The sequence below is a fragment of the Suncus etruscus genome, chromosome 16, assembly GCF_024139225.1.
Source record: "Suncus etruscus isolate mSunEtr1 chromosome 16, mSunEtr1.pri.cur, whole genome shotgun sequence".
NCBI classification, from domain to species: domain Eukaryota; kingdom Metazoa; phylum Chordata; class Mammalia; order Eulipotyphla; family Soricidae; genus Suncus; species Suncus etruscus.
In genome coordinates, this window is record NC_064863.1 from 86,634,785 (window position 1) to 86,648,748 (window position 13,964).

The following is a 13,964-nucleotide window of genomic DNA, read 5'->3' on the forward strand; positions in this document are numbered from 1 at the left end:
AGGCAACTGCGAGTGCCATCTTGCGCCCCAGCATGTGTGCACCTTATCTCAGCTGGTCGTCTGAGACCCCCTAAGCGCAAACCCGAGTCCCTTTGCAGCCCCATTTCCGCTCCAACAAGATGAAAGAAATGATGAACCAAGAGAAGCTCGCCAAACTGCAGGCACAAGTGCGTATTGGTGGGAAAGGAACTGCTCGCAGAAAGAAGGTGATTCATAGGACAGCTACAGCAGATGATAAAAACTTTAGTTCTGGGCCCGGAGAGATAGCACAGCGGCGTTTGCCTTGCAAGTAGCTGATCCAGGACAAAGGTGGTTGGTTCGAAATCCCGGTGTCCCATAGGGTCCCCCGTGCCTGCCAGGAGCTATTTCTGAGCAGACAGCCAGGAGTAACCCCTGAGCATCGCGCTGAGCAATCGCCGGGTGTGACCCAAAAACCAAAAACAAACAAACAAACAAAAAACTTTCAGTTCTCCCTGAAGAAGTTAGGAGTAAACAGTATCTTTGGCATTGAGGAGGTGAATATGTTCACAAACCAAGGAACAGTGATTCACTTTAACAACCCTAAAGTTGCAGGCATCCCTGGCAGCAAACACTTTCACCATTACTGGCCATGTTGAGGACAAAGCAACTGACAGAAATGCTTCCCAGCATCTTAAAACCAGCTTGGTGCAGGACAGTCTGACTAGTTTAAGGAGAATAGCTGAAACTCTGCCCAAACAATCTGTGGATGGAAAAGCACCACTTGCTACTGGGAAGGATGATGATGAAGTTTCAGATCTCCTGGAGAATTTTGATGAGGCTTCCAAGAATGAAGCAAACTGAATTGTGTCAACTTCTGAAGAAAACTTGAAAAAGTTACTGGAAGCTGCTATTTGATATTATGACTGCTTTTTAAAATTTTGTTCAAGTAATCTAATAAGATCTAGATCTAATATTTTCAGTTCAAACCCCTTGGACATTGTAGCGCTTTTCAGTTTTTCTTATATACAACTCATTCTTTGCAGGTAATTAAGCTGAAGAAGCCTGGGAATAAAGTTTGAAACAATAATAAAGTTAATTAATTAAATAAATTAAAAATAAATTGTATTAAAATAAATTTAAAAGTTAATTAAATAAAAGGCTAATAAAGTTCTTTGCCTAGTTAAAAAATAAGAAATAGGCAATTGCACACCATTTGACTTTTGCTGCAGGCCCCATTCATTGAATATGTTTTTGCAATTTGGTTTTATTTTCAACTCAAGCTTGTTTACTATTACACCATACTGCCCACATTGTCAGTTTGCTTCCAGAAATCTGGATTGCAACATGGTAGACGATACTCTATTGGGTATAGGACTACCCCATGCTCACTACCATATTGCTTAGGTACCTTAGCATGTAATAAGTATGATTGTTTGTAAGAATGCTACATGCACACATGCTAACCCCCCAGGAAGCTTTTATCGTAGCAAAGGTTACGCCCCACCATCGATGAACTGCCTAGAAACTTGAAAATCCACCGCCCCATTATGCCAACCTCATATTTTTAAGCATCAGCTGAGCGCCATGTCATAGATGGGTCGCAGTCCTTCAACTACAACCTATGACTAGATCCCAATGTCTATGTGGGGTGGTATGAGGTATGTATGTGGTGAACACCTCTATGTCTAATCTGTTTTGTACGTAATACCTGCCTATGCTTTGTATAGTCCCTGTTATATATAACACCCCCACACTCATCTACCACCTTATAAATTCCGCTTCTATCTTCTCACACCTTTCAACCCTGATCCCATTAAGTCTCGCCCTATTTAATCCTCTTTACCCCAGCTCTTAACTCCTCAGGATCTAGAATCTTACCCCTGCCCCAGCAAGCTTCCAGCCAGTTCCCAAAGTGAAAAGACAGTCTCCCAGCCCACCTTGTATTAGCCTGGAAAGGAGTTGTAGCCACTACACCTGCTGACTCATTCAGTGGCCCCTTTTCTTCCACCTCCCCTCACTGTGGACTGTTGCTTGTTATCGGATTCAGCTCCAGAGAGATCCTCAGCTCAAGGATACTACCCTAACTTCTGTGAAACCACATCATAGACTATAAGACCATGGCATGGATGAAACTGTTCCCTGGATGTTATCCCCCAATCTCAAAAGTTTTAAAGGGAGGGCCCGGAGAGATAGCACAGCGGCGTTTGCCTTGCAAGCAGCCGATCCAGGACCAAAGGTGGTTGGTTCGAATCCTGGTGTCCCATATGGTTCCCCGTGCCTGCCAGGAGCTATTTCTGAGCAGACAGCCAGGAGTAACCCCTGAGCACTGCCGGGTTTAACCCAAAAACCAAAAAAAAAAAAAAAAAAAAAAAAAAGTTTTAAAAGGGATATCTATATTTCCTTTGTATATATCTGTAGACACATTTCTTGGTTTTTAGGTCACATCCGGGGGCAGTGCTTAGGGATTATCCTGGCTCTATACTCTGAAATTGCTCCCTGACAGGCGCGAGGGACCATATGGGATGCCGGGATTTGAACCACTGTCCTGTATGCAAGGCAAATGCCTTAACTCTATGCTCCATCTCCCCAGCCCTCTAGACACATTTTTTTAATAGTTATAATTCTTAGTGTTTATTTTCATATGTAGAGGTTGCTTCCCCCATCACCTTTTTTTTTGGATCTTCTTAGGAAATTGCTAGTAGATATGTACTTACTTGGGATCTGAGACCTGAGTTCAGTGTTTAGAACCAGGTTATAGAGTTTCTTATTTTTACCCCCAAATGCACTGGTAGTACCATATGGCATTGTTTATTTTGGCATAGCACACTAAAATGGGGGAAAAATTTTTTTTTTTGGTTTTTGGGTCACACCCAGTAGCACTCAGAAGTTACTCCTGGTTTTACACTCCGAAATCACTCCTGGCAACTCAGAGAACCATATGGGATGGCTGGGATTTGAACCATCGACCTTCTGCATGAAAGGCAAACACCCTACCTCCATGCAATCTCTTAGACCCTCTTCCTTTTTTGTGGTTTTTGGGTCAACCCGCAGCGCTCAGGGATACTACTCTGGCTCTACAGTCAGAAATTGCTCCGTGGCAGGCTCTAGGGACCATATGGAAATGCCAGGATTCGAGACCAACACCCGTCCTGGATTGGTCACTTGTAGATAAATGGCCCTACCATCTGGTGCCTATCTCTCTGGCCCCATAAAATGGTGGGAAAATCTTAAGTATAGAAAGAAGTTCTTATTTATTAGTGATAGTGTAACATGATGTTCTCTGGGAGTTAGGTTGAGTGTTTCATTACCTCACAGTTTCCCAGAAGGGAAAGGGAATTCCTATTTCCCTATCCAGCAAGGACAGGGAAGCAGTTTCAGTCATATAGATCCACAGTAAATAATCCACACAGACAAGAGAGTAAAAAGAGGCAAGAAGGTCGAACACAAAACTCTTTATCAACTATCCAGCTGCTCCAAATCTAGAGATCACTCCCCTGCAGCAAAAAGGTTCCTTCCTCTCATCTTTTTCTCCTATTTATTCAGATCCAAACAACGCCACTACCCTACCTAAAATAGGGGGGTGGAAAAGCAGGCAGAGAGAACAGAAAAATATTATAAAAGCTTCTATATATCGCACAGGATCAATGTTGTAGTGCAGGGGTGCCTTTCACCCTGAACATGGACACTATGTCATGGACACTCAACATAGGCCTCAGTTGATCAGGCATCGACCATCCAACCTCAAACCTTGGATCCTATCCTCAGAATAGGCACAGTTTTTTGCACCAGCACCAGGAATCAAACTCCCCCTAGGGAGGCCTTAATGGTGTACTAGCATCAAATTGCTCCAGGCTAGGTTCCTGATAATGAGGAAACATCAACAACTTGCTCTAAGGGCAGGTTTCTCTGCCTCGCCATCTATCAATGAAATGAATCAGAGGACACATCCCTGACACCCCAGTTTTGACATAGATACCTGTGCAAAGCCAAGATATCTAATTGCAGAAGCCCTGACGTCAACTACTGTGATTGAATAGAACTTTTCCTGGGATCATGAAGAAAGACCTTGGAGGTTGGACAATTGGTATGCCCAGAGCCTGTTGTGTTATAACAGTATGCTTCATGGGGTAGAGACACCCTGTTTGTTTGTTTGTTTGTTTTGTTTTTAAGCCAAGAGTATTTCCCAATGTTTGCTGAGGCCTATACAGAAATAAAAAACAACCAAAAGTCAAAAAACCCTGCCCCCCACATCCTTTAAAATTTTTTTTTAATATCTTTTTTTATAGAGGCTTCCATCTTTTTCGTAGAACCCAGGGGACTTGAAATACTTTGTTTTACCTCATATTTCTATGTCTTTCTACAAATTGAAAAAAGAAGAAAAAAGTGGATAGGGCCCAGGGGCCAAGTGGTCTCAGGTGCATTGTGGTTGTGAAAAAAAAAAAGGTCAGAACTAAATACCCAAGCCAAAGTCAATGACAATAGAATCAAGAGACCTAAACTATAAAGCTAAACACAAAATGGACAGGTTATACTGGTAGACAGGGGCTAAGTGTGGAGGTATGGGATGTATGCTGGGAACACTGGTGGAAGGAGGTCAACACTATTGGTGGAAATGGTCCTAATACACAGTAACTATATGCCTGGAATACAACTATAAAGGACTTGTAATGCGCAATGGTCTCAAGACAATTTTTTTCTTAAAAAAAAAAAAAAAAAGATCATCTTTGGGGCCGGAGTGGTGGCACAAAGGTGTAAGGTATTTGCATTGCATGCACCAGCCTAGGACCAACGGTGGTTCAATTCCCCAGTGTTCCATATGGTCCCCCAAGCCAGGAGTGATTTCTGAGTTTATAGCCAGGAGTAACCCCTGAGCATCATGGGGTGTGGGCCCCCCCCCCCAAAAAAAAAGAGGGCATCTTTCTGAAAAAAATTCCAGGCCTTTTCAGTCAGGTAATGGAAAAAAAAAATCTCCTCCTGATAAATCAGCTAAAGCTGTTTGCCTTGCTGAGGGGCAGAAATTGAATCAGTTTTCTTTTTTGAAATGGGGACAGGACAATGACACGAGGATCATAGTTCAGTAATGCAACCAGGTTGCCGTTCAAAGGCAAGTAAAAGGGAAGTATAAACCTAGGAACATTTAATTAGGCAGATAGCTTTCAGGAATGCAATATGAGGGCTGCCAAACTATTTTGCACCCAATCAGGGAGAGGGGAAGATGTTATGGGCTACATGAAGGCATGCCAGATGTAGGTTTTATCTCCCATCAGGACACATGCCAATGCGCCTTGAGGGCCTACACAATGCAGAGACAGGCTAGAGGACCAGAGTATAGCAGCCCCAACTAAATGTTTATTTTTTATTTTGGTTTTTGGGTCACACCCGGCTCAGGTGCTCAGGGGGTTACTCCTGACTCTACACTCAGAAATTGCTCCTGGCAGGCTCGATGCCAGGATTTTGAACCATCGATCTTCTGCATGCAAGGCAAATGTCTTACCTCCATTCTATCTCTCCGGCCCCAAATGTGTATTTTTTTTTATAATTACTTTATTTAAACACATGGCTATAAGATTGTTCAATAAACAATTGTTGTTTTTTCACCAGTTAAAGTCATACAATATACAATACCCACTTTACCAGTGCTCATTTTCTCACCACTGATGTCTCCAATTTCCCTCCCATCCTCCTTTATGCCTTCTCCCCTGCCTGTCTCTGGGATAAACATTTTTTCTTTTCTCTCCTCTTCCTCCCTCCTCTACTCTCTCCTCTTCTCTTTCTCCCTTTCTTCCTCCCTCCTCCCCCATCCAGAATGGTTTGGACTATCTTTTATGAGGAAACCACTTCCTAGACTTCAGCCTCATCCCACAAGAACAGGAAATACGTACTACCTTCCCCTCTGGACTGCAGAAGACCCATCTGGAAAACAACTGGGAAAGTAGGAGCCAGGCTGTTTGCTGTTTTTCCTTGAGCAATCATTTTTTTATTAGTATGCACAATTTTATATAACTAAATTGAATCATCCAGAGTAAATAAACATAGTTTAAGAATCTCACAGCCATCAAGACTAAGTGTAACAAATGACAAAAACACCCACAGACATATTCAAGAATGGAAATTGAAACTAAACAAAACAAAAAGTGCAGTTCCAGATGGTTTTACAAGTTGGTTTCTCTTAAAGGGGGGGGGTTTAGAGTCAAAGGAGCACCTGTAAAAACAGTGTAGAGTGGCAATTATGGTTTGCATAGTTCTCACCAAAGTATGGGGGGACATGGAAAGGAAAAACATTGGTCTAAAAATACAAGAAGACCTTACCCTGACATAAGTCCAATTCTTAGGCTCCAGCCAAACTAGTTTGTCCAATACAGGTCATTGTCTGTAGCCAAATGTGTGTTTGTTTGTTTTTATTACTTATTTATTTATTTATTTATTTATATTATTTATTTATTATTCATCATGATTTACAAAGTTACTCATAGACACTTAATGTTCTAGCACCAAGCATCACAAGTGTCAGTCTCCCTCCACCAGGGACCCAGGATTCCTCCATAGCTCCAGCTGTTTTTGTTGACAGGCAACTTTTAAGTTTGGTTGGCTTTTTTTTTTTTTATAAATTATCTTTATTTAAACACCGTGATTACAAATATAATTGTAGTTGTATGATTACAGTCATGTAAGAACACCCCCTTCACCAGTGCAGGATCCCACCACCAATTTCCGGATCTACCTACTCCCTCCCACCCACCACACCTGTACTCAAGACAGGCTTTCTTTTTCCCTCATTCATTCACATTGTTATGATAGTTTTCAGTGTAGTTATTTCTCTAACTGCACTTATCACTCTATGTGGTGAGTTTCATGTCATGAGCTGCACCTACATGGGAAGATGGGGGGAAATAAGGGTTGGGACTGAGGCAGTAAAATACTAGAAATGAGATTTGTAGGGCAGTATCAAGGTCACAATACAAGATGGATGTTATGGATATATAAAGTATATGCATACAATACTATCAATAGGAAAACAAGGAGAAAAAAATTCCAGTGACTGTCCCAACATAAACCAGTGCTAGAACGGCCCGCCCTCCTCCCAAAGTGCATTCCCATTAGTGTAGTGAGAGGTAGGGGGGAAGCCTGAGGACCACTAAAAGTCCACCTGAACTCACTTCTGGCCATCTGAGCTGGCACCCAGGAGTCAGGGAAAAAAGACAAGGACGGCTGGGGGCCTGCCAAGCCTCCCAGCACTCCCCAGGCTAGGGAGAAGGGCTCTGATATGGGGCCTCCCCAAACCCCATACCTGACAAGAGCTGGTCTCCAGAATCAAGGAGGAAACTGGAAGCCAGATGTCTGGCCGCCCTCCTCCCCATGCACCTCCCCCTGGAGTACAGAGGGAGGGGGAAGCCTGAGGACCACTAAGAGTCCACCTGAACCCACTTCTGGCCATCTGAGCTGGCACCCAGGGAAGGCCTGGAGTCAGGGGAAAAAGACAAGGATGGCTGGGGGCCTGCCATGCCTCCCAGCACTCCCCAGGCCAGGGAGAAGGGCTCCGGTATGGGGCCTCCCCAAACCCTATACCTGGCAAAAACTGGTCTCCAGAATCAAGGAGGAAACTGGAAGCCAGATGTCTGCCCGCCCTCCTCCCCATGCACCTCCCCCCTGGAGATTGGAGGTAGGGGGGAAGCCTGAGTACCCTTAAGAATCCACCTGAACCCACTTCTGGCCACCTGAGCCGGCACCCAGGGAGGGCCTGGAGTCCAGGGGAAAAAGAGGGGGTAGGCTATGGGGCCTGCCAAGCCTCCCAGCACTCCCCAGCCTAGGGAGAAAGCTTCCGGCATGGGGTCTCCCCAAACCCCGTGCCTGGCAACAGTTGCATAAGCTCAGTTTTTCTGATCTGTTAGTTCAGAGTGAAAATTTTTAATTTCAGTTGACAAATCCTCTTGATGCTTAATTGTGCTCCAGTCAAGTCTATCGATGCTTTTTTTGAGTTCTCTGAACATTTTCCATGATTCTACTCTAAACTTCTTCTTCTTCTTCTTCTTCTTCTTCTTCTTCTTCTTCTTCTTCGTCTCTTTGTCTTTTCTTCTTCTTTTCTTCTTCTGCTTCTTTTCTTCTTCTTCTTCTTCTTCTTCTTCTTCTTCTTCTTCTTCTTCTTCTTCTCTTCTTCTTTTCTTCTTCTTCTTCTTCTCTTCTTCTTCTTCTTCTTCTTCTTCTTCTTCTTCTTCTTCTTCTTCTTCTTCTTCTTCTTCTTCTTCTTCTTCTTCTTCTTTTTTCTTCTTCTTCTTCTTTCTTTTGGTTTTTGGGCCACACCCGGTGGTGCTCAGGGGTTACTCCTGGCTGGCTGTCTGCTCAGAAATAGCTCCTGGCAGGCATGGGGGACCCTATGGGACACCGGGATACGAACCAACCATCTTTGGTCCTGGATCGGCTGCTTGCAAGGTAAACACCGCTGTGCTATCTCTCCAGGCCCCCATTTTATTTTAAATATATAGTGCCCCCATGCAGTTTTTGAAATGGAGACCAATGAGAAAAAAATACCAGTGAATGTCACAACGTAATGTCCCGACATACACCAGTGCTAAATTGGCCCGCCATCCACCCCATGTGTCCCCCACTTAGTGTTGGAAGAGAAAGTGGGAAAGCCTGAGGACCAGAGTCCTCCAGGGCCAGCAACCAGGGAAGACCTGAATTAGGGGAGGAAATAGGGGAATGGCTAGAGGCCTGCCAAGCCTCTCAGGACCCCCCAAGCTAGGGAAAATGCCTGCGGTCTGGGGTATCTCCTAACCCCATACCTGGGAAGAGCCGGCCTCCAGGATCAAAGCACCGGAAGCCAGCTATCTGCCTGGCCCCTCCCTCTGCTCCTCCTGGAATAGAGTCCATCTGGAACCCACAACAGGACATCCGAGGTGGCACTCAGGCCAGGCCTAGAGTCCAGGGGGAAATAGGGGAATGGCTGGAGGCCTGCCAAGCCTCCCAGCACCCCCCAAGCTAGGGACTTAGTCTTTTATCTTTATGAAGCAATAAGAACCCTATTTTGTCATTTCCCCTACACTCTGTTAGGTAGATAGCAAGAAGTGAAACTCTGACAATGCCATAATGCCCTGTGTCAGCAGAAAATACAAGGTGATCTTGTAACTCCAAATTCTAAAAGATCAGAGTTTTCACTTCATGAAGGAAGATAATTATAAGTCTAGGTCTTTCTGTAAATAAATATTTTGTAAGGGATTTCTATTGAAAGGGCCCAGCCCTGCATAGACCTGACATATTACCCATCCATTTTATGTCTCACCTTCACAAACTATTATCTATATCTGCCCTCCCACATCCGTATGCTCAGGAACAGCAAGAGCCTTGTCAAGATTGGCCTTATACCATTTGAATTACTGTATTTTCCAGCATATAAGACGACTTTTTTTTTTTTTTTTTTGGTTTTTGGGCCACACCCGGCGGTGCTCAGGGGTTATTCCTGGCTGTCTGCTCAGAAATAGCTCCTGGCAGACACGGGGGGCCATATGAGACACCGGGATTCGAACCAACCACCTTTGGTCCTGATCGGCTGCTTGCAAGGCAAACGCCGCTGTGCTATCTCTCCGGGCCCAAGACGACTTTTTAACCCATGAAAAACTTCTTAAAAGTCAGGGGTCATCTTATATGCTGGTATGCAGCATGCTAAAACTTAGTCCAGCTTCAAGAGTGATCTACCCCCCTCTTACTGCCACATCCCATCCAGCTGCCAGGCATCATCACTCAGTCCTCTGCTTGTCCTGATTCATCTTTTAGGGCACACAGAGGAGCTGAGTTACCGAGAGCTGCATTTCATCCAGCTGCCGGGTGTCATCGCTGGTATGCGGCTTTCTGGTGCTCAATTCTCTGCTTGTCCTTATTCATCTTTCAGGGCACACAGAGGAGCTGAGTTACAGAGTGCCGCATCTCATCCAGCTGCCTGGTCTGCGGCTCTCCAGTGCTCAGTCCTCTGTTCAGCTTTTATGGGACACAGAGGAGGCACTCTGTCTCTCTCTAGCTGCTCTATTAATCACTGCACCCCAGCCAGCTGCTCTTGGAGGAGCCCCCTTTCCTTGCTCTCAATGTATATCACAATTAAAAAACCAGTCACTTGGAACCGGAGAGATAGCACAGCAGGTAGAGCGTTTGCCTTACATGCAGCCAATCCAGGATGGATGGTGGTTTGAATCTTGGCAACCCATATGGTCCCCCGTGCCCACCAGGAGCGATTTATGAGCTCAGAGCCGGGAGTTACCCCTGAGCACCACCAGGTGTGACCCAAAAACAAACAAACAAAAAATCAGTCACTCACTACAAATGACAAATGTAAAATGATTGTTGGTACTACAAAGTCTAGCTTTATTAAACACATACTATTAACCTTTGGGGGTTCTACTCTTTTTCTCTTACGTTTTTTAATTTCCATTTGATGTGCATTAAAAGAGAGGTAGTCTTATATGGCAAATATAGCCCAAACCCTATATTTTAACAGGAAAAATAGGGGGTCATCTTATATGCCCAGTCATCTTATATGCCGGAAAATACGGTATAGTGATTGTGTTTTTTTTGGGGGGGGGGGTCACACCTGGCAGTGCTCAGGGGTTACTCCTGGCTGTCTGCTCAGAAATAGCTCCTGGCAGGCACGGGGGACCATATGGGACAACGGAATTCGAACCAACCACCTTTGGTCCTGGATCGGCTGTTTGCAAGGCAAACGCCGCTGTGCTATCTCTCCAGGCCCGTGATTGTGTTATTTGAATTATGTATCTCTCTATGGGCTAGAGTGGTGGTGCAAGCGATAAGGCATCTGCCTTGCATGCACTAGTCTAGGACAAACCTGGTTTGATCCCCAGGCATCCCATATGGTCCCCACAAGCCAGGAGTGAATTTCTTATGTAATTATGTATCTTTTTTTTGGGGGGGGGGCACACCTGGCAATGCTCAGGAGTTACCACTAGATATGCGGTCAGAACTTGCTCCTGGCTTGGGGAACCATATGGAACCCCAGGGATTGAACCAAGGTCCATCCTAGATCAGCCACATGCAAGGCAAACTCCCTACCACTGTGCTATATCTCTGTCCCCTGAATTATGTATCTCTTGTTATCTGCTTCCTGGGGCTGAATGTCCAGCCCTGACCCATGAAAAAGCTGATAATGGCTACATAAACTCTGAATCCCTTAGACTCGGGTGGAACCTAAACCTGCTGCAACAGGAGTGGTAAGACCCCAGCATGCTGGCTTAATAAACCCTGCTTTGTAACTTGCATTGATGTATGGTATCTTTGTCTTATCACTGGGATGTTAGCACGGACCTAACAGTTCCAACAACTCCTTGTACTTGGATCACTTTTAAAATAACATATTTTGTTCTAAGTATTTCTTTGATGTTTCAAATATTCTCTCTTTGAAGGTATTTTTTTTCTAAGCTTCATTCAACATGGAAGTAAAGTATATCTAGTTCTAGTAAGTTCAATATTTTGATATGTTTACTGTTCTTAAAGTTTCTTTTACTTTTCTATTTCCTTGGCAATGAAGTGCCAAACCCCACTAGGGTAAATTGCTGCTAGCAACCATTCTACCACCTACTGAAACAATTTGAATCAGCTTCTCTGAGGAATTATCTTGACCTTCGCAGGACCATTGGCTTCCTGATTGCCTTGAACTGATTGTCATCAGCCCTATCTAACCTAGTTCATCTAATCTACTTGAAACTTGACTGGTAGTGTAGAACAATACAATACATAGATAGTGTTATTTATTACTACCCCCTATGTTGCAAGTCAGCCCCTGAAGAGGTTGACTGATGGAGGGATGGAGGATGAGGTCTTTCCCCTCTAGCTCAGAACACGCATCTGCCACCCTGTCCAGCTGACGGTTCTGAGGTGAAACGGCAGGTAAACAGCTTGCAGACAGTCAGGCTTGTGGAAATATTAGCTTTATTCGGTGTACAAGACTGAAGTCCAAAGACTCAGCATAAGTTCCAGCCAAAAGCCCCCTGCCTTCCACAGACCCTTGTTTTTATCCCTCAGAATCAGGTACCACCCAATGGTGGGATCAGAATCAGGTACTACCCTAGGGTGGGGGCAGAATGCCAGGTCACACCCTAGGGGTAGGGCACAATCACCGATCAGGGTAGAATCAGTAACATAATAATCCCCTAAAATATTTACATACACAACACCCCCAAACCCTTTTTCAATTTGTGGAAAAAGAGCAACTTCTTAAAGGACACAGACTCTTATGAACCATGGTCAGCAATAAGAGGATTCTGTCCCTTTAAGGACTAAGAGGTTCAGTTAGGAGGTAACTAATTAACACTCCAAACAAGTTTTTCCAGGATAGCATAGGGTTTTAAATTTTACTAGGTATAAATTCTGTATCCCTTTCATAGTTTATCTCTTTCAAAACCAGACCTTAGGAAATTAGTTTAGCCCCTACAGCTAAAAACCTGTTCCCTTAGGTAAAGGAAAATTGTTATAAGAAACCTGGTTTCTTGCTAATTTTTTGGGGGGGGTCACACCCGGCAGCACTCAGAGGTTACTCCTGGCTCTATACTCAGAAATCACTCCTGGCAGGCTCAGGGGACCATATGGGACACTGAGATTCGAACCACTGACCTGCACGCAAGGCAAAAGCCTATCTCTCTGGCCCCTTTTGCTAATCTTAATTTACATCAGTATGACACCTAGGGTCAGACCAGAGAGGAACTACTTTGAAATGTAAAAAAAAAAATTTTTTTTGGTATTTGGGTCACACCCGGCAGCACTCAGGGGTTACTCCTGGCTCTATGCTCAGAAATCGCCCCTGGCAGGCTCGGGGGACCATATGGGATGCCAGGATTTGAACCACTGTCTCTCTGCATGAAAGACAAACACCTTACCTCCATGCTATCTCTCCGGTTCCTGAAATGTAAAAATTTACCTTTGTTTTATCCTCTGGGCTCCTAACTGTGAACTATTCTAAGATTACAAACAACCTAGAGCCATTGTTTAAAGATTAAACAATATACACTGATAAGTTTCTGTACTTTGCAGAAAACACACAACGTAAGACATTCATCTCATATGTGTGATTGACATTTTACCCCGTATAATACTCCTAGCTTGGAGATTAAATTTGAAGCAATGGCTTGCCAGAACATGTGTCCCTTATACATACAATGTGTGGTCTCATTTTCTTCATATTTTGCCACTGGTTCATGCATCCCACTCCCCTGAAAGCAGATTCTCAAAAGTCTCTGGCCTGTCAGACTGAGCTAGCTTAGCAGTCCCTATATGGCCCTGCTTTGCCTGCTTTGACTATATTCCTATAAACCTAGTTCCGGAACATCTTTTCTTGGTGTTGTGTTTTGCCCAGACAGGTTAAAAACAGTCTTCGAAGTCTATTTCAATCAGCAACACACTGCGTGGAGGTTGCTGGGCACCCATGGGAACCATAGTGAAATTAACATTTCTTAAGTTGATTAACAACCGCTATTTGCCCTACTTCTTTTGTATAACAAAGACAGGAGAATTCCATTCTGAAAATGAGGTTTCAATGTGTCCTTACTTAAGCTGTTCCTCTACCACAAACACTAGTATCTTAACTTACATTGTTGACAGACCACTGTGGCATTCACACAGCATCTTGAGATTTCTGCTGAAAAGTGGCGGAGGGGTGGTAAGTGCTGAACTGCAGTGGTCCCAATAAAAAAGGAATGACCTCTGAATTAGGGGCCAAGAGGGAGCTGAAGAGGAATTATGAGCTGACAGTGCCACTCATCTTTGTTTTGGTAAAAGCAAGCAAGCAAACAAACAAACATCTGGGGCTGATCTCATCCCCAGTTTCTTGAGGCTGGATTACTAGATCAGCGGTAATCTCTAGGGTTCAGTGGTGCCCTTAAAGGGGCAGTATTGGGAGATGCTCTGTATTCCATGAGGAAATAGCCTGACACACATCAATTATTTTGAGCTTTTTTCCAGTACTGAATTAACATCAGCAGCATGAGTATGTACCTGATGTTTAATAGAAC

The 13,964-nt window shown here is 44.2% G+C and overlaps 1 pseudogene; it reads left to right on the top strand.

Moving 5' to 3' along the window:
- The first annotated feature begins 119 nt into the window (after positions 1 to 119).
- Positions 120 to 853, top strand: LOC126032406 (transcription factor BTF3-like; annotated as a pseudogene).
- Positions 854 to 13,964: the final 13,111 nt, after the last annotated feature.